The sequence below is a fragment of the Cucumis melo genome, chromosome 12 (genome assembly GCF_025177605.1).
Source record: "Cucumis melo cultivar AY chromosome 12, USDA_Cmelo_AY_1.0, whole genome shotgun sequence".
Taxonomy (NCBI): Eukaryota; Viridiplantae; Streptophyta; class Magnoliopsida; order Cucurbitales; family Cucurbitaceae; genus Cucumis; species Cucumis melo.
This window is the reverse complement of record NC_066868.1, coordinates 6,989,018-7,008,877: the sequence shown is the minus strand read 5'-3', so window position 1 is coordinate 7,008,877 and position 19,860 is coordinate 6,989,018.

Genomic DNA, 19,860 nt, shown 5'->3' with positions numbered 1-19,860 from the left:
TTTTTTTTTTAATAAAAAGACTGCATTTTATCTCTAACTAATATTTATTTCCTACTAAAAATAAAAATAAAATCATATTTTATCTCTAATTAATCTTTACTACTCACCGAAGATTTTTTTTTTAAAATATATTTTTATCTTTAACCAATATCTACCTCATGTCAATGGTCTCGCAGATTTCGTTGTCCAATTCCATGCAAAATGATTTAACTATATCACAGGTTGAAAACGTGGACCGATGGAAGGGGAGGTTTGAATTTGTTTGGCAAGAAAATTGAATTCCATAAAATAAAAACAGAAAGTAAGAGGTGTTAACAAATGTGAGAAGGTCTAGCTTGGGTTACGATAAAAATTTTCCTTCTAGAATGCTTGTTCATCATAATGTTGTCAAAATTAAATGATTGCATTAAATGTCTCGAACAACTAATTAGTCCAATTAGATAAGATGAAAAATATGCATATTCGAGTAATTCTAATTGCATTAAGATTTAGGGGTTATTAGGTAAACTATTTAACTTTTAAGAGCTTATTAAACATTCTATTGGTTCAATGCTAGGTTGGTTAGAGCAATACTCATCTAATGCGATCTACAAGCTAACCTGTTGTTATTGTTATGGGAATAACGTACAATCAAGTACCATAAATCATATACTAATCAAACAAATTACTATAAGGCCCTCGAACATATGTCAATATGATAATTATTCATTGAAACATAGAATTGAAACCATCATTACAATATAGGTTGTTTAAAAATCTCATCAATACATAGAAATTGGGAAAACTCCTAAAAGACCCGAGATATATAGAAAAGAGTACCTTAGACAATAACCTACATGCCAATCTTTGAATTAATACATCTACTGATCAAAAGAAAGGAGAAAATAGAGAGAAATGGTATGGGAGTTGGCTGGAATCGGAGATGATAATACCTTGGCAGATGAAGGAATTATATTTATAAAATTGACAAATTTCGCAATGTTAGGTTGCAGAGTCATGGTGCTGATAGTACTTTCACATGGAACACACTTGAAACGTCGTGACATCGTGGCGTTGTGAGTTTTGCACAAAAATGAACCCTTCTTCCTTACATTGTCGAGCTTTGGCGTCGAAGGGTGTCGAAATGCTGTCAAGACAGTGACAGTTTGGTAATTTCATGATTTCTTCATCCTCGTTGAATTTGACTTCGTTTAAGCTCATTTTACCTTCATTCCATTTGTAATGCTCGGTTCTACCCATAATGTACTTGAAACCTAAGTAAAATCCTAGAACAATTCCAAATCATGTAGAATTAAACGAAAATGTGGTATGAGTTAAATAAAGATTTTGTTTTAAAAAATTTAAAATTTATACCTAATTAATTTATCTATTTCATACTAAATAAAGAATATTTTTAAAAAAATCTGACTATCTAAATTATTTTTGTAAAATCAAACTAGGATTTTAAATCAAGTCTCGTCTCTATTACATTAAACGAGCGTATAAATGGATAATTTCCCACTTTTCATTTTGCCCCTCATTTATGGGCTGGGAAAGCTTCCTTCTCTTGTTCGCCCTACCAAAGATACTAGCCCTACCATTAGGTGGGCCCACCTACCAAATCGGGGAGAGAGCAACCTAATCCTCATGGTCGAGACTTCTATTGAGATATGTGCCTACCGTTCGATCTTTCCCCTTACTCTTATGGCTTTCCGTTATCGCTTGAGGTCCTTAAATCATGTTCTATTTTTTATTTTTATTTGATCTTTTACATGATTGTTAGATTATGTTACATATGTTCTTTAAAAAAAGTATTATGCACTCTGCACGTTATAACTAGGGAAACTTACATATATGTAACAAAATACCAAACTATTTACAACCCGTATAACAAAACCCATAAAGTTAGTAATTTTTTAAATATTTCAGGTTTGTCTTTCCATCTTTTTCTCTTACTCGCAATGAAATTGTCTTCTTCCTCTTGCGATTTCTTTCATATTCTTCCTCCTGTGATTTCTTTCATCATCTTTCTTCTTTTCCTCTCCTTTTTTTTCTACGATTTCTTTCCATAATCTTTCTTATTTTTCAATTCTTTTTTTTACGTCGTTAAATCTTTCGATCGTCTTTTTTTTTCGTTGCGATATTTTTCTATCGTCTTTCTTCTTTTCTGATTTTACGATTTCTTTCAATGTCTTTTCTTCTTTTTTGATTTTTTACATCGTTTAATATTTTCTTCGTCTTTTTTCTTTTATAATTCTTTTTTACGTCGTTTAATCTTTTTATTCTCTTTCTTCTTTTTTTTTTCGCTGTGACTTCTTTCCATTATCTTTCTTTTTTTTTTCTCTTCTTTTTTTATGTCGTTTGAATTTGGATAACCAAATCTAAACGATCGTGTAAAAAAAAAAATAGCAAATCTAAAAAATTGTGTATAAAAAATCTTAAAAGTATCATTCAGATTGGAGTAGCCAAATGTAAACGATCGTGTAAAAAAAATAAATCATCGATAGACAAATCTAAACGATCGTGTACCAAAAGAATTAAAAAAAACCAGTTAGCCAAATCTAAAAGATCGTGTAGACAAATCTAAACGATCGTATAAAAAAAATAAACGATCATGTAGCAAAAGAATTTAAAAAATTCGTTTAGCCAAATCTAAACAATTGTGTAGACAAATCTAAACGATCGTGTAAAAAAATAAACGATCATGTAGTAAAAGAATTTAAAAAAATTCTTTAGCCAAATCTAAACGATCGTGTAAAAAAATAAACGATCGTGTAGTAAAAGAATTTTAAAAAATCGTTTAGCCAAATCTAAACGATCGTGTACCAAGTTTCCCTTGAAACCACAACAGAAAGGGAGTCCTAATCCACAGGCCTCGCCTCTCATCTTCAGTGCACCTACCCAGCCCCGATCGATGGTTTTGGGCCTAAGCTACTAAATTCCGAAAGACAGGAAGCAAGCAAGACCAACGGCTTTCTTCTTTTCTTGTTTTGAACTTCTTTTTCAGGGGTTTGTAAGTCCTTCATTTTTCTCTTCTAGAAATAAGACAGGGAGAACTGGTCTTGATTTTGTATTAATCGGTCTCCCTCCTAATCGTATTCTCTTTCCTATTCCACTGGTGGAATAATAACTATCCCTCTTCTCTCCTTCTCAGTAGAGATATGAAAAGCGATCGACGGGCCGGTGATTGCTTGAGCTTGATTCTCGTCCTGGGGATCATCTCTTTGGCGGCTTAGTAGTCATTCTATCCTGATCATGCTCATGCTAAAGCTTGAAAACCGAGTGAGAAGCTACCTTGAAAAGAGTACTCCTGAAACTGGTCCTATCTGGCTCCCTTGTAATCTTGGGTCCGTGAGAGTGAGAGTCGGTTCTTTCTTTCAGTTGCTTCTTTCAGTGACTGTACCAACTAAAAAGATCATTTAGATTTCGGTCCCCAAATCTAAACGATCGTGTAATCAAATTTAAACGTAACCAAATTAAACGATCGTGTAACAAAATTAAACGATAGAACTGAAAAATAAATTGTAGTCATATCTAAACGATCGTGTACCAAACAATAGTTAAATCTAAACAATCGCAAATATATTAAGCGCGCGTTGTTCACAGCGTAGTTGACGGGGCATTTTTGGCATTTTACATGGTCGACCTCTGAGCTTTTTCTATTTTCGAAATTGTTTTATACAATGTAAATACTTTGCTGCTTTTTTATATTTTTGAAAAGACCCCTTATAACTAATTGAAAAAAAATCTTTGATTTTAATTGTTTCTTGAGCTTAACTTTCATAAATATAACGAAACACCAAAATATCTATAACCCGTATAACAAAATTGAAAAATCATGAAATATGTCATTTTCTTAAATATTTCAGGTTTGCCCTTGCTGTTTTTGAATTTTCATGGCTTTGATTTCTTCCTTCTTCCTTTCCATCTTCTTTCTTCTCTTCTTCTTCTGCAATTTTTCTTTTATATTCTTTTGAAATCATGATCATTGTTCTCCAATTATTATTATTATTATTTCTTTTATATATTTATTTTTTTACTATTTCAAATTCTCACTTGGTAAACGATCTTTGTAATCTATCATACATTTCTTCTTCCAGATCTAAATGATCATATACAAAAGGTAAATGATCTTGGTTTAAGATTGTGTACCAGATATAAATGATCTTGGTACACGAACTTGTATTAATATCGTGTAGATTTAATATTGTATTAATATTGTGTATATCGTGTACCAATATCTAAATGATCGTGTACCAAAATCCAAACGATATTGGTATCAATATCTAAAGTGTACCAAAATCTAAACGATATTGGTACAAGATCATGTACCAAATAGAAAAGATTTTGATACACGATCTTGAACCAAGATCATTTAGATCTTGGTATATGATCGCGTACCAAATCTAAACAGTATTGATACAAGATCGTGTATCAAATATAAAATATCTTGGTACATGATCTTTGAACAAAAATTATTTTCTTGATACACGATCGTTTAGATATTGGTACAAGATCGTGTACCAAATAAAAAAGATCATGAAACATGATCTTGAACCAAGATCGTTTAGATTTGGTACGTGATCGTGTATGATTTCCTACACCATTGTACATCATATGATTGTTTAGGAGAAGAATTACACGTGCGCGTTTGGTTGATTAATTGTGTGTTGACTTGGGTATTTTTTATATTTTTTATTATGGCTCTGTGGGCTTTTTCTGTTTTCGAAATTATTCTATAAAGTGTATTTTGCCGATTTGTTATACTTTTAAAAAAACCCTATTTTTTAATCTTTCATTAAATGATTTTTTTTACCGTAAAAAGATCTATTTCACAACTATAAGTCTATCAACACATATATCTATATACTAATTAATTAAACATAATTCTTTTTTATTCTCACGTCTATATAAAATGCATCTTTTCATCTTCAAATCCTCAAATAATCCTTTTGGCCATTCTCAAGGTTAAACGATACATAAACATAAGCACGTGATTTAATGCTTAAATGCTTATGTGTAGGTATTTTCGATTTCCATTATTATTAATGTAATCTGGATTAAACTATTGATCTTCAAATATGGAAAGGGAACAGAAAATTCAGTTGGGTTGGTAGTACAATTTTGGTTATTCAGGTTACCAACCCAACCAACCCAAAAATATAGGTTGGATTGAGAATGTCCTCCAAGCCAACTTGTTTACACCCTTAATCTTCTCTTCCAGATTTCTTCATTTGCTTTTCCAGATTTTCTTTCTTATATTTTTAAACGATTTATTCTTCTGTTTAAATCCTCTATTTCATCTTCACCAATTTCAGCAAGATTCTAAGAAGCTATTTCATCTTCCTCACATTCGAGAATATCAAGATTGTTTAAATATCATTAATTTTGACATGATTTAAACCATCGTTTACCATTGTCAACACGATTATTTGATCGTTTACCATTGTCAACACGATCATTTGATCGTTTAAACTACATGATCGTGTTGGCACGATCTACACGATCGTTTAGCATGGTTAACACGATCATTTGATTTAAAGTTTTTAACAATCATTTACATTAGACTACACGATCACTTACCATAATCAACACGTACGATCGTTTTCCATGATCAACACGAATGTTCAGGATGGTCAACACGATCGTTTAAATTTAAAGTCCTTTTCTCCATCGTTAAAAAAACTACATCATCGTGTATCATGACCTAAATGATAGTAGATTATTCATTTAGACTGTTGTATACGATCATTTAAAAGAAATTTACTCGCGTGCGTGTGGTCGATTAATCGTGTGTTGATTATGACATTTTTTATATTTCTCATTGAGGGCCTATGGGCTTTTTTTGTTTTCAAAATTATTCTATACAGTGAAAATATTTTACCAATTTGTTGAAAAAACCCTAAAAAGAAAAGAAAATTAAAATTTGGTTTAAATTAAAATTTGAAATCATTGTAAAATCATACCAACAAAAATTAGAAAAAACTATATATATATATATATAAATTATAGATGATAAAATTAAGAGAAAAGAAAAAAAAAAAAGAGAATTATTTTCAGTGTTTTTCAAAAATAGAAAAATTTAACAAATGATTTATATTCCATAGAACAAAACCAATATAAAAAAAATTTACTACATTTGATTTTTCTATGGAGTGTAAATATTTTATCAAATGTTCTATTTGTCGCCACGTGCCTGAGACGACACGGAGCGGTCGACGTCATCAAAATGGGTTTGTTTCAAAAGAAAATAGGAGTCATCACCAATCCTTTTTACGGTGTGATTGGACAACGAAATAAAGTAAACAATCATAAAAAAAAATGGTTTGTGAAAACTAGAGTTGAGTTTGAGAGTCATTTGTGTATGAGGAAGGTGTTAGCACCTCACAACACCCGTTCAGAAAATGGTGACCAAATTTCAAATCTTGAATTGAAAATATTATTTAATTTCTTTTAAAAAACAATGTCTTATTTTATGCCTCATTATTCTAATATTTGAAGCAATGATCTCATAAAATAAGTGGAAAACATTCCATCAATTAGACTATGTTGAAGAAAATCTTCTCACCTCGAGAAAGTGAGGAATCAGTACAATTTCTCAAAATCTGTCATAGGAATAGCCTTCTAATAAAGAGATTTTTTTAAAATATTAATTAAAATAATTTTTTTATTGGGATTAAATCTTGGACACCCAAAGATGTGATCTCACACCTCAAGAATTCTAGGAAATCGGACTCCCAAATTTCTTAGATTCCGTCGTAGGATTTCGTTTAGGAAAAACAGTATAAGTTATTAGAAAAGATTGATTAAGAAACCTTATGAAATCATAAATTAAATTTTGAACATTTGGAAAACATAAAAGAATTGTAACTTTAAAAGAAAAAATATTCTAAATGATTAAAAAAAAATAGTTTTGTGAAATGTTTTAAAACTTGGATAATTTTAAGTTAGAAAAATTTTAAAACATTGAGAATTTGAATTACAAAGAGTTGAAAATTTTAAATAGGAAACAAAATGATGCTTATAAAGTAGAAATAAACAATAGTAAAGATATTGAAATTATGCAAACATAAAATAACATATTGAAATTTTAATAAACAAATTATGGAGATCGATCTCAGACTTTCAAATAATCGATTTCCTTATCTCAAGAATTCTAAGAAATGGGTTCCTAAATGTCCTAGATTGTTGAATTTTTTTAAAGAAAAAATAATTTAAAATGTTAACAAACTTAAAAGTTATTAGCAATAACATATTAAATTGACCACAAAAGAGGAGAAAAAACAAAATATTAAATAATATATAAAAGACAAGAACATATTAAAGAACCAATAATCAATATGAGAAAAATATTAAAGAAGCGATAATCAAGATGAGAAAATACTAATGATGCAATAATAAATGATATAAAAAAAGAATTAAATAAATAAAAATGTTAATTATATATAAAAAATGTAAAGAAACAATATACAGAAAATAAATGTAACGCTCCAAAATTTGAGGAATTTAATTTTATTATCTCAAGTGTAAATTCGAAATTTTGGGTGTTATTTAAATGTTGAAGTATTTTACTTTATGGAGATTTGATTCTATTGGATATTTGAAAAATATCTAATTGTTTTAATGTTTGAAATTAATGATTGTTTTAGTTGGCTTTAGATTATTATGTGTTGGGTACTTAATTAATTGAGTTTAAGGATGAAATAATTATGTTATGAAGGTAATATAATTATTTAATGTTTATTTTTGAAAGGGTAAAGGTGATGTGATTTGGAGAGAGGGAGAGTATTTGAATTTAAAGGGAAGATTTGATAGGTTTAAATGAACAAAGAGAATGAGTGGTTTTATTTGGAGTAAATTAGGGAAAAGATAAAAGAAAATAATAATTATATTATTATTATTTTAAAAGGCCATTGGAAAACATGAGACACTATTCACCATCTTCTCCTTCAAAAAAAAAAAGAGGAGGAATAAAACCCTATTTTCCTCTTCCCAACCGTCGTCGCTGCCCGACCCGATCAAAGCGTCGCACCATCGCCGTCAGCCACCGTAGATCGCCTTAGCTTCGTGCATCATCGTTGAAGCTCAACCGACCGCCGTTCGCAATCCGTCAGCCACTGTAAGTCGTCTGCCGTTCGTGCGTCACAGTCGAGGTCCAGTTGCGCCATCCGCCTTGTCGCTTTTCGTCGCACTCCGGCAGCCGTCACTCTTCCTATCGTCAGCCACCGCCCTGCGTAACCCCGACACCCAACCGTGTTCAACCTCTCAACGGACTTCAGATCGAGAGCAGCGGCCAAGTCCCGCGTATGCAAGGTCCGCCCGAGCCGAGCCGCGTCGTGCGTCTGCAGGAGCCAAGTCGCGCGTGCGTCTGCTGGAGCCGAGCCGCGCCGTGCATCTGCTGGAGTCGAGCCGTGCGTCTGTTGGAGCCGAGCCGCGCGCGTCTCCAACCTTTCTGAACCACCAAGCCTATTTTGGTTCGCTTCCCACCTATTTTTGGTAAGTTGATTGGGTTTTTGGCATACCCAGCAAAGACTTAAATTTTTTGAACCTAAATAATTTATCTCTTAAAAGGACAGCTTGGACCAATTGATTTGTGGAGCGTAAGATTTCTCCAGTTAAAGGCTATCTCGTTGTAACCCCGACCTCGGGTGAGTTATTCCAACTGAATTCTTGAGTCCTTGGTCGTTTAATGCTTAAGTTATGAAGATTGGTGTTTTTTTCTAACTATTTAGGACCTCGTTGCTTGGAAAGCATGACGTTTCGATTAGAACTCGTTGAGCTAATCTCCAAGTAAGAGATTCTTCTACTAGACCTTCGATATACATTAAAGAGACCGCATGTTTGATTTTACGGTTATGTATGAATGGTAGCTAAATACCTAACTCAAGGTTGTTGAGATAGAGTCTAATATTAAAATTGTGCCTGCTAATTGACTCTATGGTTAGCATGAATAGTATGTCGATGCTACCGCCTTCGTTCTAACGACATAGTTGTAGTTGAGGATGACGTGATACGATATGTGTTGGGTTTTATGTCCTAAAACTCGTAGATAGTAAATATAATCAATTGACCGTCATTAATAAAGTATTTTATTATTTAATTTCAATAAGTGTTATTGATTATTTTATTAGTTTTGTCTTAATAACCCAAATCCAATAAACTAACATCCTAAGCTGTTTGATGAGTCTTGAACAGTATGTAGAGACATACAGGGATTAATGTTCAAGATCAGCTTAAAGAGTCTATAGTATAGGGTTAAGGTTGGGTACCTTATCCTGTTAACACTATGGATACGGCTCACTTTGTATTTGATACAGACACATTGATCAAATGCGTTCATGTATGTGACATGCGAGTGAGGGTATCCTATGCAATGAGTTTGCATAAGACTGGACCACGAAATAGTAATCACTAGATGTAACTCCGTTAACTAGTTGGATTGCTATTTCATTAGGATGACCTAGGTAACTTAGTCTTAATCCTGAGTGTATTATGAACTCCTGTTTGCGAGGGATTGTCCTTTGATTTATACGAGTGAGAGTGGCCAGATTGCCGACTCAATATTCTTATCATTTTGGGGACAATACCGAGTGGAGAGCTGGGAACATAATCACACAAGATGGAATTCACTCCTTCCCACCTTTAGGGTAAGTAGATAAGTGTTCCCTTAAATGGTGTCTCCGAGACTTGAACAAAGGGCCCTACCCTCTCAATGGCACGAGAGGGGTTTCTGTTTAGTGGTTGGACCATAAACAGGTTGTTCATTAGAGGAGCACTGGTATTTAAGGACTAGAGGTAACCCAGGGGTAAAACGGTAATTTGACCCAGCTGGAGTTACGAACACTTGTGAAGGACTAACTTACTGGTATTGGTCTATATCCGTGGACACAGAAATATATCTACAGTGAGAAGAGTTCAGCTGTGAGTCTTTAGTGGAGTGTACACACAGTTAACGAATATTGATTAATGTGGTTAATGAGTTTAGCCAATTAATCTCATATCGTTGTAGCTTCTGATCTGTAGGTCCATTAGGTCCCCTTCCTAGCTCATAAAGAGTAATGAGATTTATTTATATTGGTTGTAATTTGAAATGTTCAAATTTACTTTGGGAATTAATATAATGTATATTGATACATTATAATATAAAGTTTATATTTTAATTAGACTTTATTATATAAATTTAATTTTGGATATGATTCAAAATTAAATTATGAGAGAATAAAATATTTGAATAAGTTCAAATATCAGTTTAATGTGAATTAGATTCATATTAAAACTATAAGTTAAAATTTAATGTGTATATGATACATATTAAAACTATAAGTTATGAGAGAAATTTATATTTGAATATGATTCAAATTATGGATTAAATTAAATATAAGATATTTAATTTAGAAATTAATTAATTGGAGAATTAATTAATAGTTTTGTTTAATTTGATTTAATTAAATTTGATTTAATTAAATTAATTAAATTAAAACTATAGGTTATGTGAGAGATATTCATTTAAATAAGATTTAAATGAAATATTAATTATTTAATTATTTATTTAATTAATATAATTAATTAATTAATTAATATTAATTTAATATTAATTTATTAAATTAATAAGGAACGTGGGTGGTTTTCCCACGTTCCCAATTATTCTCTCTAACTTCCCTCTTCTTCCGACTGAAGAAGAGGGAATTTTTTGCGTAACAAATTTTTTTTCTCTTAAACGGGAGAGAGTTCTGCGAAGAAGTCTATCCATTCTAAAAAAAAAAATCTCTCCATTCCCTTATTCCAATTTTGGTTCCCACAAACCATCTCAATCAGAGAATAGGAAGGTTTTCAAGTGGTGGTGCCCCAAAAATTTGGTGATTGGCAGATTCAGAGTCGTCAACGAGCGTAAGTTTTATTCTCTGTAATTTTTTAAAGCATGTTTAATCAATATTTTATGCCAATGTATTGGTATTTTTAAGGTTCTAATTAAAATTGAGTTTCTGTATATTTTCCGCTGTAAAGGGTTTTCATCCCTTCAATTGGTATCAGAGCCATCTCAGTTTTAATTGAGAATTTTAAAAATTTGCATTGGTTAGGTGGGATCTCTGCATTATGAATGTGGTTTTTGCAATTGAATGTTTCTGTAATTTTGGCCATAGATTTACTGTTTTGATAAGATCAAAATGTAAAGGCCCCTGCGTTTTTGGGCATTTTAATTTGTAAATCTGTAATTTAGAGTCCAATTTTTGGATTCGGGGTGTTTTTCTGAGTTTTTTGACACCAAATTTGCCCAAAACGGACACCCGGAAGGCCATCAACGAGAGTTTTTCGATTCTGTACGGAAACCGAGAAAAAAAAAAAAAAAAAAAAAAAAAATCCGCGGCTGGAGGTTGAAGAAGGGATGACGTCATCGTGACGTCACTGGATGTACGGACGGAGCCCGCGGCTCGGCTCGGCGGCACTTGTACGGACGGCTCGGGTGTACGGACGGCTCGGCGGGGTGTACGGACGACTCGGCTTCGGGTGTACGGACGGCTCGGCTCGTGGTGTACGGACGGCTCGGCTCGGATGTACGGACGGCTCGGTTCACTCGGCTGTACGGACGGCTCGGCGCGGTCGGCTCGGTTCGGCTCCGATTTTTTCATATGGTGCCGGTTCAAGGGGTTTTGGGCCGGTTCTTCCTATTTTAGGCCGGTTCAAGCATTTTTTAGCCGGTTTGAAGTTTTTTGAAGGTTTTGAGGCCGGTTTTGGAGCTTTGAAAGCACTTTTAGGATTTTTTAAGGCTTTATTATTGTAATTATTGCTTTATTTTATCCTAGAGGCCAATTTTACAGGTTCAATTGTTATTTAATGCTTTATGGATGTCATTTAGATGAATCCCACCTTAGGTTAAGCATGTTCATGCATTTTTATATATTATAAATGTTATAATGTATGGTTTTAATGCATGATTATGAATTTCATGAGTAATTTAAAATATGTTGATATTTTAAATATATGAAATTGAATAAGCATGATGCATGACATTACTTAGTTAAATATAATTTGTTATATTTAAATTAATGTATTGTGTATGCTTGATTGTTTTTCATATTTTTTTTAATATAATTGTTATATTAATAAAAGATGAAAATTAATTTGCATTGTGCATATTACATCCATAGTTTAATATAATTGTTATATTAATATAATGTATGCATGTAATATGGTTTTATTTAATTATAATTTGTTTTTAATTATTTAAACCATAGTATGTATGATTATAGGGCTAATTAACTAATTTTATAATAGTTATAAAATTTGATTATTAGAAACCGTCAACCTATAATAAAGAGTTGCATGCAAACGTAGGATCTTAGGATTAATTTGGTTTAATTTTAACATGTTTAAAATTAAATAGACCTAAGATCACATTAATTCTAATAGGATTAGAATTAAGTCTTATTTTTAGTTTAATGAAACTAAATAGGACAAATAGGATTTAAGGTTATAAGGGAACTCCACCGGTAAAGTTCTGTCTAAGGCTGGGGGTACTTAAGTTGACGGTTTACGGAACACCTCCTACCTGGGAACTGACCCGGAACCGGCGTTGAATTAACCTTATTCCTATTAGCATAAGATGTCACTAGGTAAATTAAATGGTTTAATACACCTAGAAACTTTAGTGTAAAGTTTTATTATAAGTGTTATAATAAGAATAGACTTAGTTAGATTCATTTAGCCGGAATTTAGCTAAGTGCAACTAAACCTAAATTAATAGAACATTTTAGTGGGAGAAAAATGGTATATATGATATATCAATTTTTATTTTTGCTTTCACGTCCCTAAGAGTTCACACGTGAGATCCATACTCGGCTTCGTGTCGCCCTGGGCGCGGCCTCCTTTCGGAAAGTGTTTGTATGGGTCAATAACAAGGTGAATAGGGGAAATGTTCATAGTAAGTGGGAGAAGGACGCGTGTCAACGTATCCTACGGTCTCCTCCATTAGGTTGCACCGTGAGATTTCTATGATCCGCCTGCGTGTCGTCCTGGAGCGACCATCCCTTCGGAGGGCTTGATCATATAAGTCGGAACATCGCAAACTCCAGAAATGGATAGGATTTCTTAGGTTAATCTTCAACAGTTGTCTTTCCTAAACAGTAGCCTGTTGAAGCGTACCTCTGGGATCTGAAAATGGTAGGGTCACACTTACGGGATGAATTAAGTTAGTTAATGAATCCTTGACCGAACAACGATAGCTAAGAACTATAGGAATAAGAGTTATTCTGGTATTAGTAATTAGTTGAGATTGTCTCAATTCAGAAGAAGAGTAATTGATCACCCTTCGGTGATTTTTGTTCTAAACTTCTGAAGTATCGTTGCAAAAACTAAATCATTAGTTTTATTAGGGTTCTTTGATTGTTTGTTTTTGCTGAATTGATTGGATTGTTTTATGTAATGGGTTAAGACAAAGATAACTAATATGGTCAATTGTTTGCTATTTCAGCATGTCTTCCTCAATTATTGCATTGCTTAAAAAAGATCAATTAACCGGTGAAAATTATGCGACGTGGAAATCGAAACTGAATATGATTTTAGTTATCGTTGATCTAAGCTTCGTCTTAATGGAGGAATGTCCTCCTTTCCCCACTAAACATGCATCCCAAAGTGTTAGGGATGCATATGACCGTTGGACAAAGGCCAATGACAAGGCTCGCCTCCACATCTTGGCTAGTATGTCTGACATACTAAGCAAGAAACATGAGATCATGGTCACTGCACGTCAGATCATGGACTCTCTTAGAGAGATGTTTGGACAACCGTCCATTCAGATCAAACAAGAGGCAAATGTTGCCCATTCTAAGAGGAGGTTTGTACCTTCACCTTCTGGATCTGAGAAAATTCAAAAGAGGAAAGAAGGGAAAGGGAAAGGTCCTACTATTGCTGTTGAGGACAAAGGGAAGGCTAAGGTAGCCATCAAGAGGAAATGTTTTCACTGCAATGTTGATGAGCATTGGAAAACAAATTGCCCTAAGTACCTTGTTAAGAAGAAAGAAAAGGAAGGTAAATATGATTTACTTGTCTTGGAAACATGTTTAGTGGAAAATGACCAAAATGCCTGGATACTTGATTCAGGGGCCACTAACCATGTTTGTTCTTCTTTACAAGAAACTAGTTCCTTCAAGCAGCTTGAGGACAGTGAGATGACACTCAAGGTTGGAACGGGAGATGTTATTTCAGCTCGTGCAGTGGGAGATGCTAAGTTGTTTTTCGGAAATAAATTCATGTTTTTGGAAAACTTGTACATAGTTCCTAAAATTAAAAGGAACTTAGTTTCTGTTTCTTGTCTTATTGAACATATGTACTCAATTAATTTTTCTATGAATGAAGCGTTCATTTATAAGAATGGTGTACATATTTGTTCAGCTAAGCTTGAAAACAACTTGTATGTATTAAGACCTAATGAAGCAAAAGCAGTTTTAAATCATGAGATGTTTAGAACTGCTAATACTCAAAATAAAAGGCAAAGAATTTCTCCAAATAACAATACCTATCTTTGGCATTTAAGATTAGGTCACATAAATCTCGATCGGATCGGGAGATTGGTAAAGAATGGACTTCTAAACAAGTTAAAAGATGTTTCATTACCTCCATGTGAATCTTGTCTTGAAGGTAAAATGACAAAGAGACCTTTTACTGGAAAAGGTTATAGAGCCAAAGAGCCTTTAGAACTTATACATTCAGACCTCTGTGGTCCGATGAATGTAAAAGCTAGAGGGGGTTTTGAATACTTCATCTCTTTTATAGATGATTATTCTAGGTATGGTTATTTATACTTAATGGAGCATAAGTCTGAAGCTCTTGAAAAGTTCAAGGAGTATAAGACTGAAGTTGAAAATCTATTAAGTAAAAAGATTAAAATACTTCGATCTGATCGAGGTGGAGAGTACATGGATTTGAGATTTCAGGACTATATGATAGAACATGGAATCCAATCCCAACTCTCAGCACCTGGTACACCTCAACAAAATGGTGTATCAGAGAGGAGAAATAGAACCTTGTTAGACATGGTTCGTTCAATGATGAGTTACGCTCAATTGCCTAGCTCGTTTTGGGGGTATGCAGTAGAGACTGCAGTTCATATCTTGAACAATGTTCCCTCGAAGAGTGTTTCTGAAACACCTTTCGAGCTATGGAGAGGACGTAAACCTAGTTTAAGTCATTTCAGAATTTGGGGTTGTCCAGCACACGTATTAGTGACAAATCCCAAGAAGTTGGAACCTCGTTCAAGGTTATGCCAATTTGTTGGTTACCCTAAAGAGACGAGAGGTGGTCTATTCTTTGATCCACAAGAAAATAGAGTGTTTGTATCGACAAATGCTACTTTCTTGGAAGAATACCACATGAGAAATCATAAACCACGAAGCAAATTAGTATTAAGTGAAGCTACTGATGAATCAACAAGGGTTGTTGATGAAGTTGGTCCCTCATCAAGGGTTGATGAAACCACCACATCAGGTCAATCTCATCCTTCTCAATCGTTGAGAATGCCTCGACGCAGTGGGAGGGTTGTATCACAACCTAACCGCTATTTGGGTTTAACTGAAACTCAAGTTGTCATACCAGATGATGGTGTTGAGGATCCATTGTCCTATAAACAGGCAATGAATGATGTAGATAAGGACCAATGGGTCAAAGCCATGGACCTTGAAATGGAGTCTATGTACTTCAATTCAGTGTGGGAGCTTGTAGATCTACCTGAAGGGGTAAAACCTATAGGGTGCAAATGGATCTATAAGAGAAAGAGAGATTCAGCTGGGAAGGTACAGACCTTTAAAGCTAGACTTGTGGCAAAAGGGTATACCCAAAGGGAAGGGGTTGACTATGAGGAAACTTTCTCTCCTGTTGCTATGTTAAAGTCTATAAGGATTCTCTTGTCCATCGCCACATTTTATGATTATGAAATATGGCAAATGGATGTCAAGACTGCTTTTCTGAATGGCTCTCTTGAAGAGAGTATCTTTATGTCTCAGCCCGAAGGGTTCATAACCCAAGGTCAAGAGCAAAAAGTTTGCAAGCTGAATCGATCCATTTATGGGTTGAAACAAGCATCAAGATCTTGGAACATTAGGTTTGATACTGCAATCAAATCCTATGGTTTTGACCAGAATGTTGATGAACCTTGTGTATATAAGAAAATCAACAAAGGAAAAGTAGCTTTCTTAGTACTTTATGTGGACGATATCCTCCTCATTGGGAATGATGTGGGTTACCTTACTGACGTTAAAGCTTGGCTAGCAGCCCAATTCCAAATGAAAGATTTAGGAGAGGCACAATATGTTCTTGGGATCCAAATCATAAGGGATCGTAAGAACAAAACGCTAGCACTGTCTCAAGCAACCTATATCGACAAATTGTTGGTTCGATATTCGATGCAGAACTCTAAGAAGGGTTTATTACCTTTCAGGCATGGAGTTCACTTGTCTAAGGAACAGAGTCCTAAGACACCTCAAGAAGTTGAGGATATGAGACGTATTCCCTATGCCTCAGTTGTGGGCAGCTTAATGTATGCTATGCTCTGCACTAGGCCAGACATTTGTTATGCAGTGGGAATAGTCAGTAGGTATCAGTCCAACCCAGGGTTAGACCATTGGACGGCGGTTAAAATTGTTCTCAAGTATCTTAGGAGAACGAGAGACTACATGCTTGTGTATGGAGCTAAGGATTTGATCCTTACAGGATACACTGATTCTGATTTCCAAACCGATAAGGATTCTAGGAAATCCACATCGGGATCAGTGTTCACCCTAAATGGGGGAGCTGTAGTATGGCGTAGCATCAAACAAGGATGCATTGCAGACTCTACAATGGAGGCTGAATACGTCGCTGCTTGTGAAGCAGCAAAAGAAGCAGTTTGGCTTAGGAAGTTCCTACATGATTTGGAAGTTGTTCCAAATATGAACTTGCCCATCACTCTATATTGTGATAACAGTGGGGCAGTAGCCAATTCTAAAGAACCTCGCAGCCATAAACGAGGGAAACACATAGAGAGGAAGTATCATCTGATACGGGAGATTGTGCAACGAGGGGATGTGATCGTCACCAAGATCGCTTCGGAGCACAACATTGCTGATCCATTTACGAAGACTCTCACGGCTAAAGTGTTCGAGGGTCATCTAGAAAGTCTAGGTCTACGAGATATGTACATTAGGTAACCTAGGGCAAGTGGGAGATGTGTAATGGGTATGATGATGCCCTAGTTTATTGTATTTGTATATATACGTTTTATGTAATATACTTGTACATTTTACCATTTCCAATGTTTGAGGATTACTCTACTATGTACATCCCATAAGGACTAGAGTTTTAGTCCAAGTGGGAGTTTGTTGGGTTTTATGTCCTAAAACTCGTAGATAGTAAATATAATCAATTGACCGTCATTAATAAAGTATTTTATTATTTAATTTCAATAAGTGTTATTGATTATTTTATTAGTTTTGTCTTAATAACCCAAATCCAATAAACTAACATCCTAAGCTGTTTGATGAGTCTTGAACAGTATGTAGAGACATACAGGGATTAATGTTCAAGATCAGCTTAAAGAGTCTATAGTATAGGGTTAAGGTTGGGTACCTTATCCTGTTAACACTATGGATACGGCTCACTTTGTATTTGATACAGACACATTGATCAAATGCGTTCATGTATGTGACATGCGAGTGAGGGTATCCTATGCAATGAGTTTGCATAAGACTGGACCACGAAATAGTAATCACTAGATGTAACTCCGTTAACTAGTTGGATTGCTATTTCATTAGGATGACCTAGGTAACTTAGTCTTAATCCTGAGTGTATTATGAACTCCTGTTTGCGAGGGATTGTCCTTTGATTTATACGAGTGAGAGTGGCCAGATTGCCGACTCAATATTCTTATCATTTTGGGGACAATACCGAGTGGAGAGCTGGGAACATAATCACACAAGATGGAATTCACTCCTTCCCACCTTTAGGGTAAGTAGATAAGTGTTCCCTTAAATGGTGTCTCCGAGACTTGAACAAAGGGCCCTACCCTCTCAATGGCACGAGAGGGGTTTCTGTTTAGTGGTTGGACCATAAACAGGTTGTTCATTAGAGGAGCACTGGTATTTAAGGACTAGAGGTAACCCAGGGGTAAAACGGTAATTTGACCCAGCTGGAGTTACGAACACTTGTGAAGGACTAACTTACTGGTATTGGTCTATATCCGTGGACACAGAAATATATCTACAGTGAGAAGAGTTCAGCTGTGAGTCTTTAGTGGAGTGTACACACAGTTAACGAATATTGATTAATGTGGTTAATGAGTTTAGCCAATTAATCTCATATCGTTGTAGCTTCTGATCTGTAGGTCCATTAGGTCCCCTTCCTAGCTCATAAAGAGTAATGAGATTTATTTATATTGGTTGTAATTTGAAATGTTCAAATTTACTTTGGGAATTAATATAATGTATATTGATACATTATAATATAAAGTTTATATTTTAATTAGACTTTATTATATAAATTTAATTTTGGATATGATTCAAAATTAAATTATGAGAGAATAAAATATTTGAATAAGTTCAAATATCAGTTTAATGTGAATTAGATTCATATTAAAACTATAAGTTAAAATTTAATGTGTATATGATACATATTAAAACTATAAGTTATGAGAGAAATTTATATTTGAATATGATTCAAATTATGGATTAAATTAAATATAAGATATTTAATTTAGAAATTAATTAATTGGAGAATTAATTAATAGTTTTGTTTAATTTGATTTAATTAAATTTGATTTAATTAAATTAATTAAATTAAAACTATAGGTTATGTGAGAGATATTCATTTAAATAAGATTTAAATGAAATATTAATTATTTAATTATTTATTTAATTAATATAATTAATTAATTAATTAATATTAATTTAATATTAATTTATTAAATTAATAAGGAACGTGGGTGGTTTTCCCACGTTCCCAATTATTCTCTCTAACTTCCCTCTTCTTCCGACTGAAGAAGAGGGAATTTTTTGCGTAACAAATTTTTTTTCTCTTAAACGGGAGAGAGTTCTGCGAAGAAGTCTATCCATTCTAAAAAAAAAAATCTCTCCATTCCCTTATTCCAATTTTGGTTCCCACAAACCATCTCAATCAGAGAATAGGAAGGTTTTCAAGTGGTGGTGCCCCAAAAATTTGGTGATTGGCAGATTCAGAGTCGTCAACGAGCGTAAGTTTTATTCTCTGTAATTTTTTAAAGCATGTTTAATCAATATTTTATGCCAATGTATTGGTATTTTTAAGGTTCTAATTAAAATTGAGTTTCTGTATATTTTCCGCTGTAAAGGGTTTTCATCCCTTCAATATGTTAGGGTTGGTACGTTATGGTTTGATATGTTATAGCATGAATTGACGTAATTATGACATGTATGATAAGCTATGGTATGATTGATGAGATGTTGTGTGCATGCTATGTGTAGGGTGTATGTTAGCTTCTTATTAGAGTCGTACCCACATGGGTGTCCTTCGGGATCACCACTATTATGACACAGACATGATGGAGAGACCGACGGGGTCGCCCACACTTATGACTGCGTAGTCTGACGGGATTACCAGTCTAACATTGACATTGACATAGACATGACGTGAGTGATCCGACGGGACCACTTACAGCCCGATCGTCTTAGGTATTTCCTTGAGAATCACCAAAGACCAGCTTGTTCCTACGGGGTCACAGATTGCAAGTGTTTGGGGACGTGCCAGTTCAGGAGTACCACTTTTCAGGACTCTAATAGGAAGTTAACAGGCATCTAGTGGGACTAGTAGGGGGTCCCTTACTGAGTATTTTATGCTCACTCTTTCCATTTCCATTTTTCAGGTAGAGGCAGAGGTAAGAAC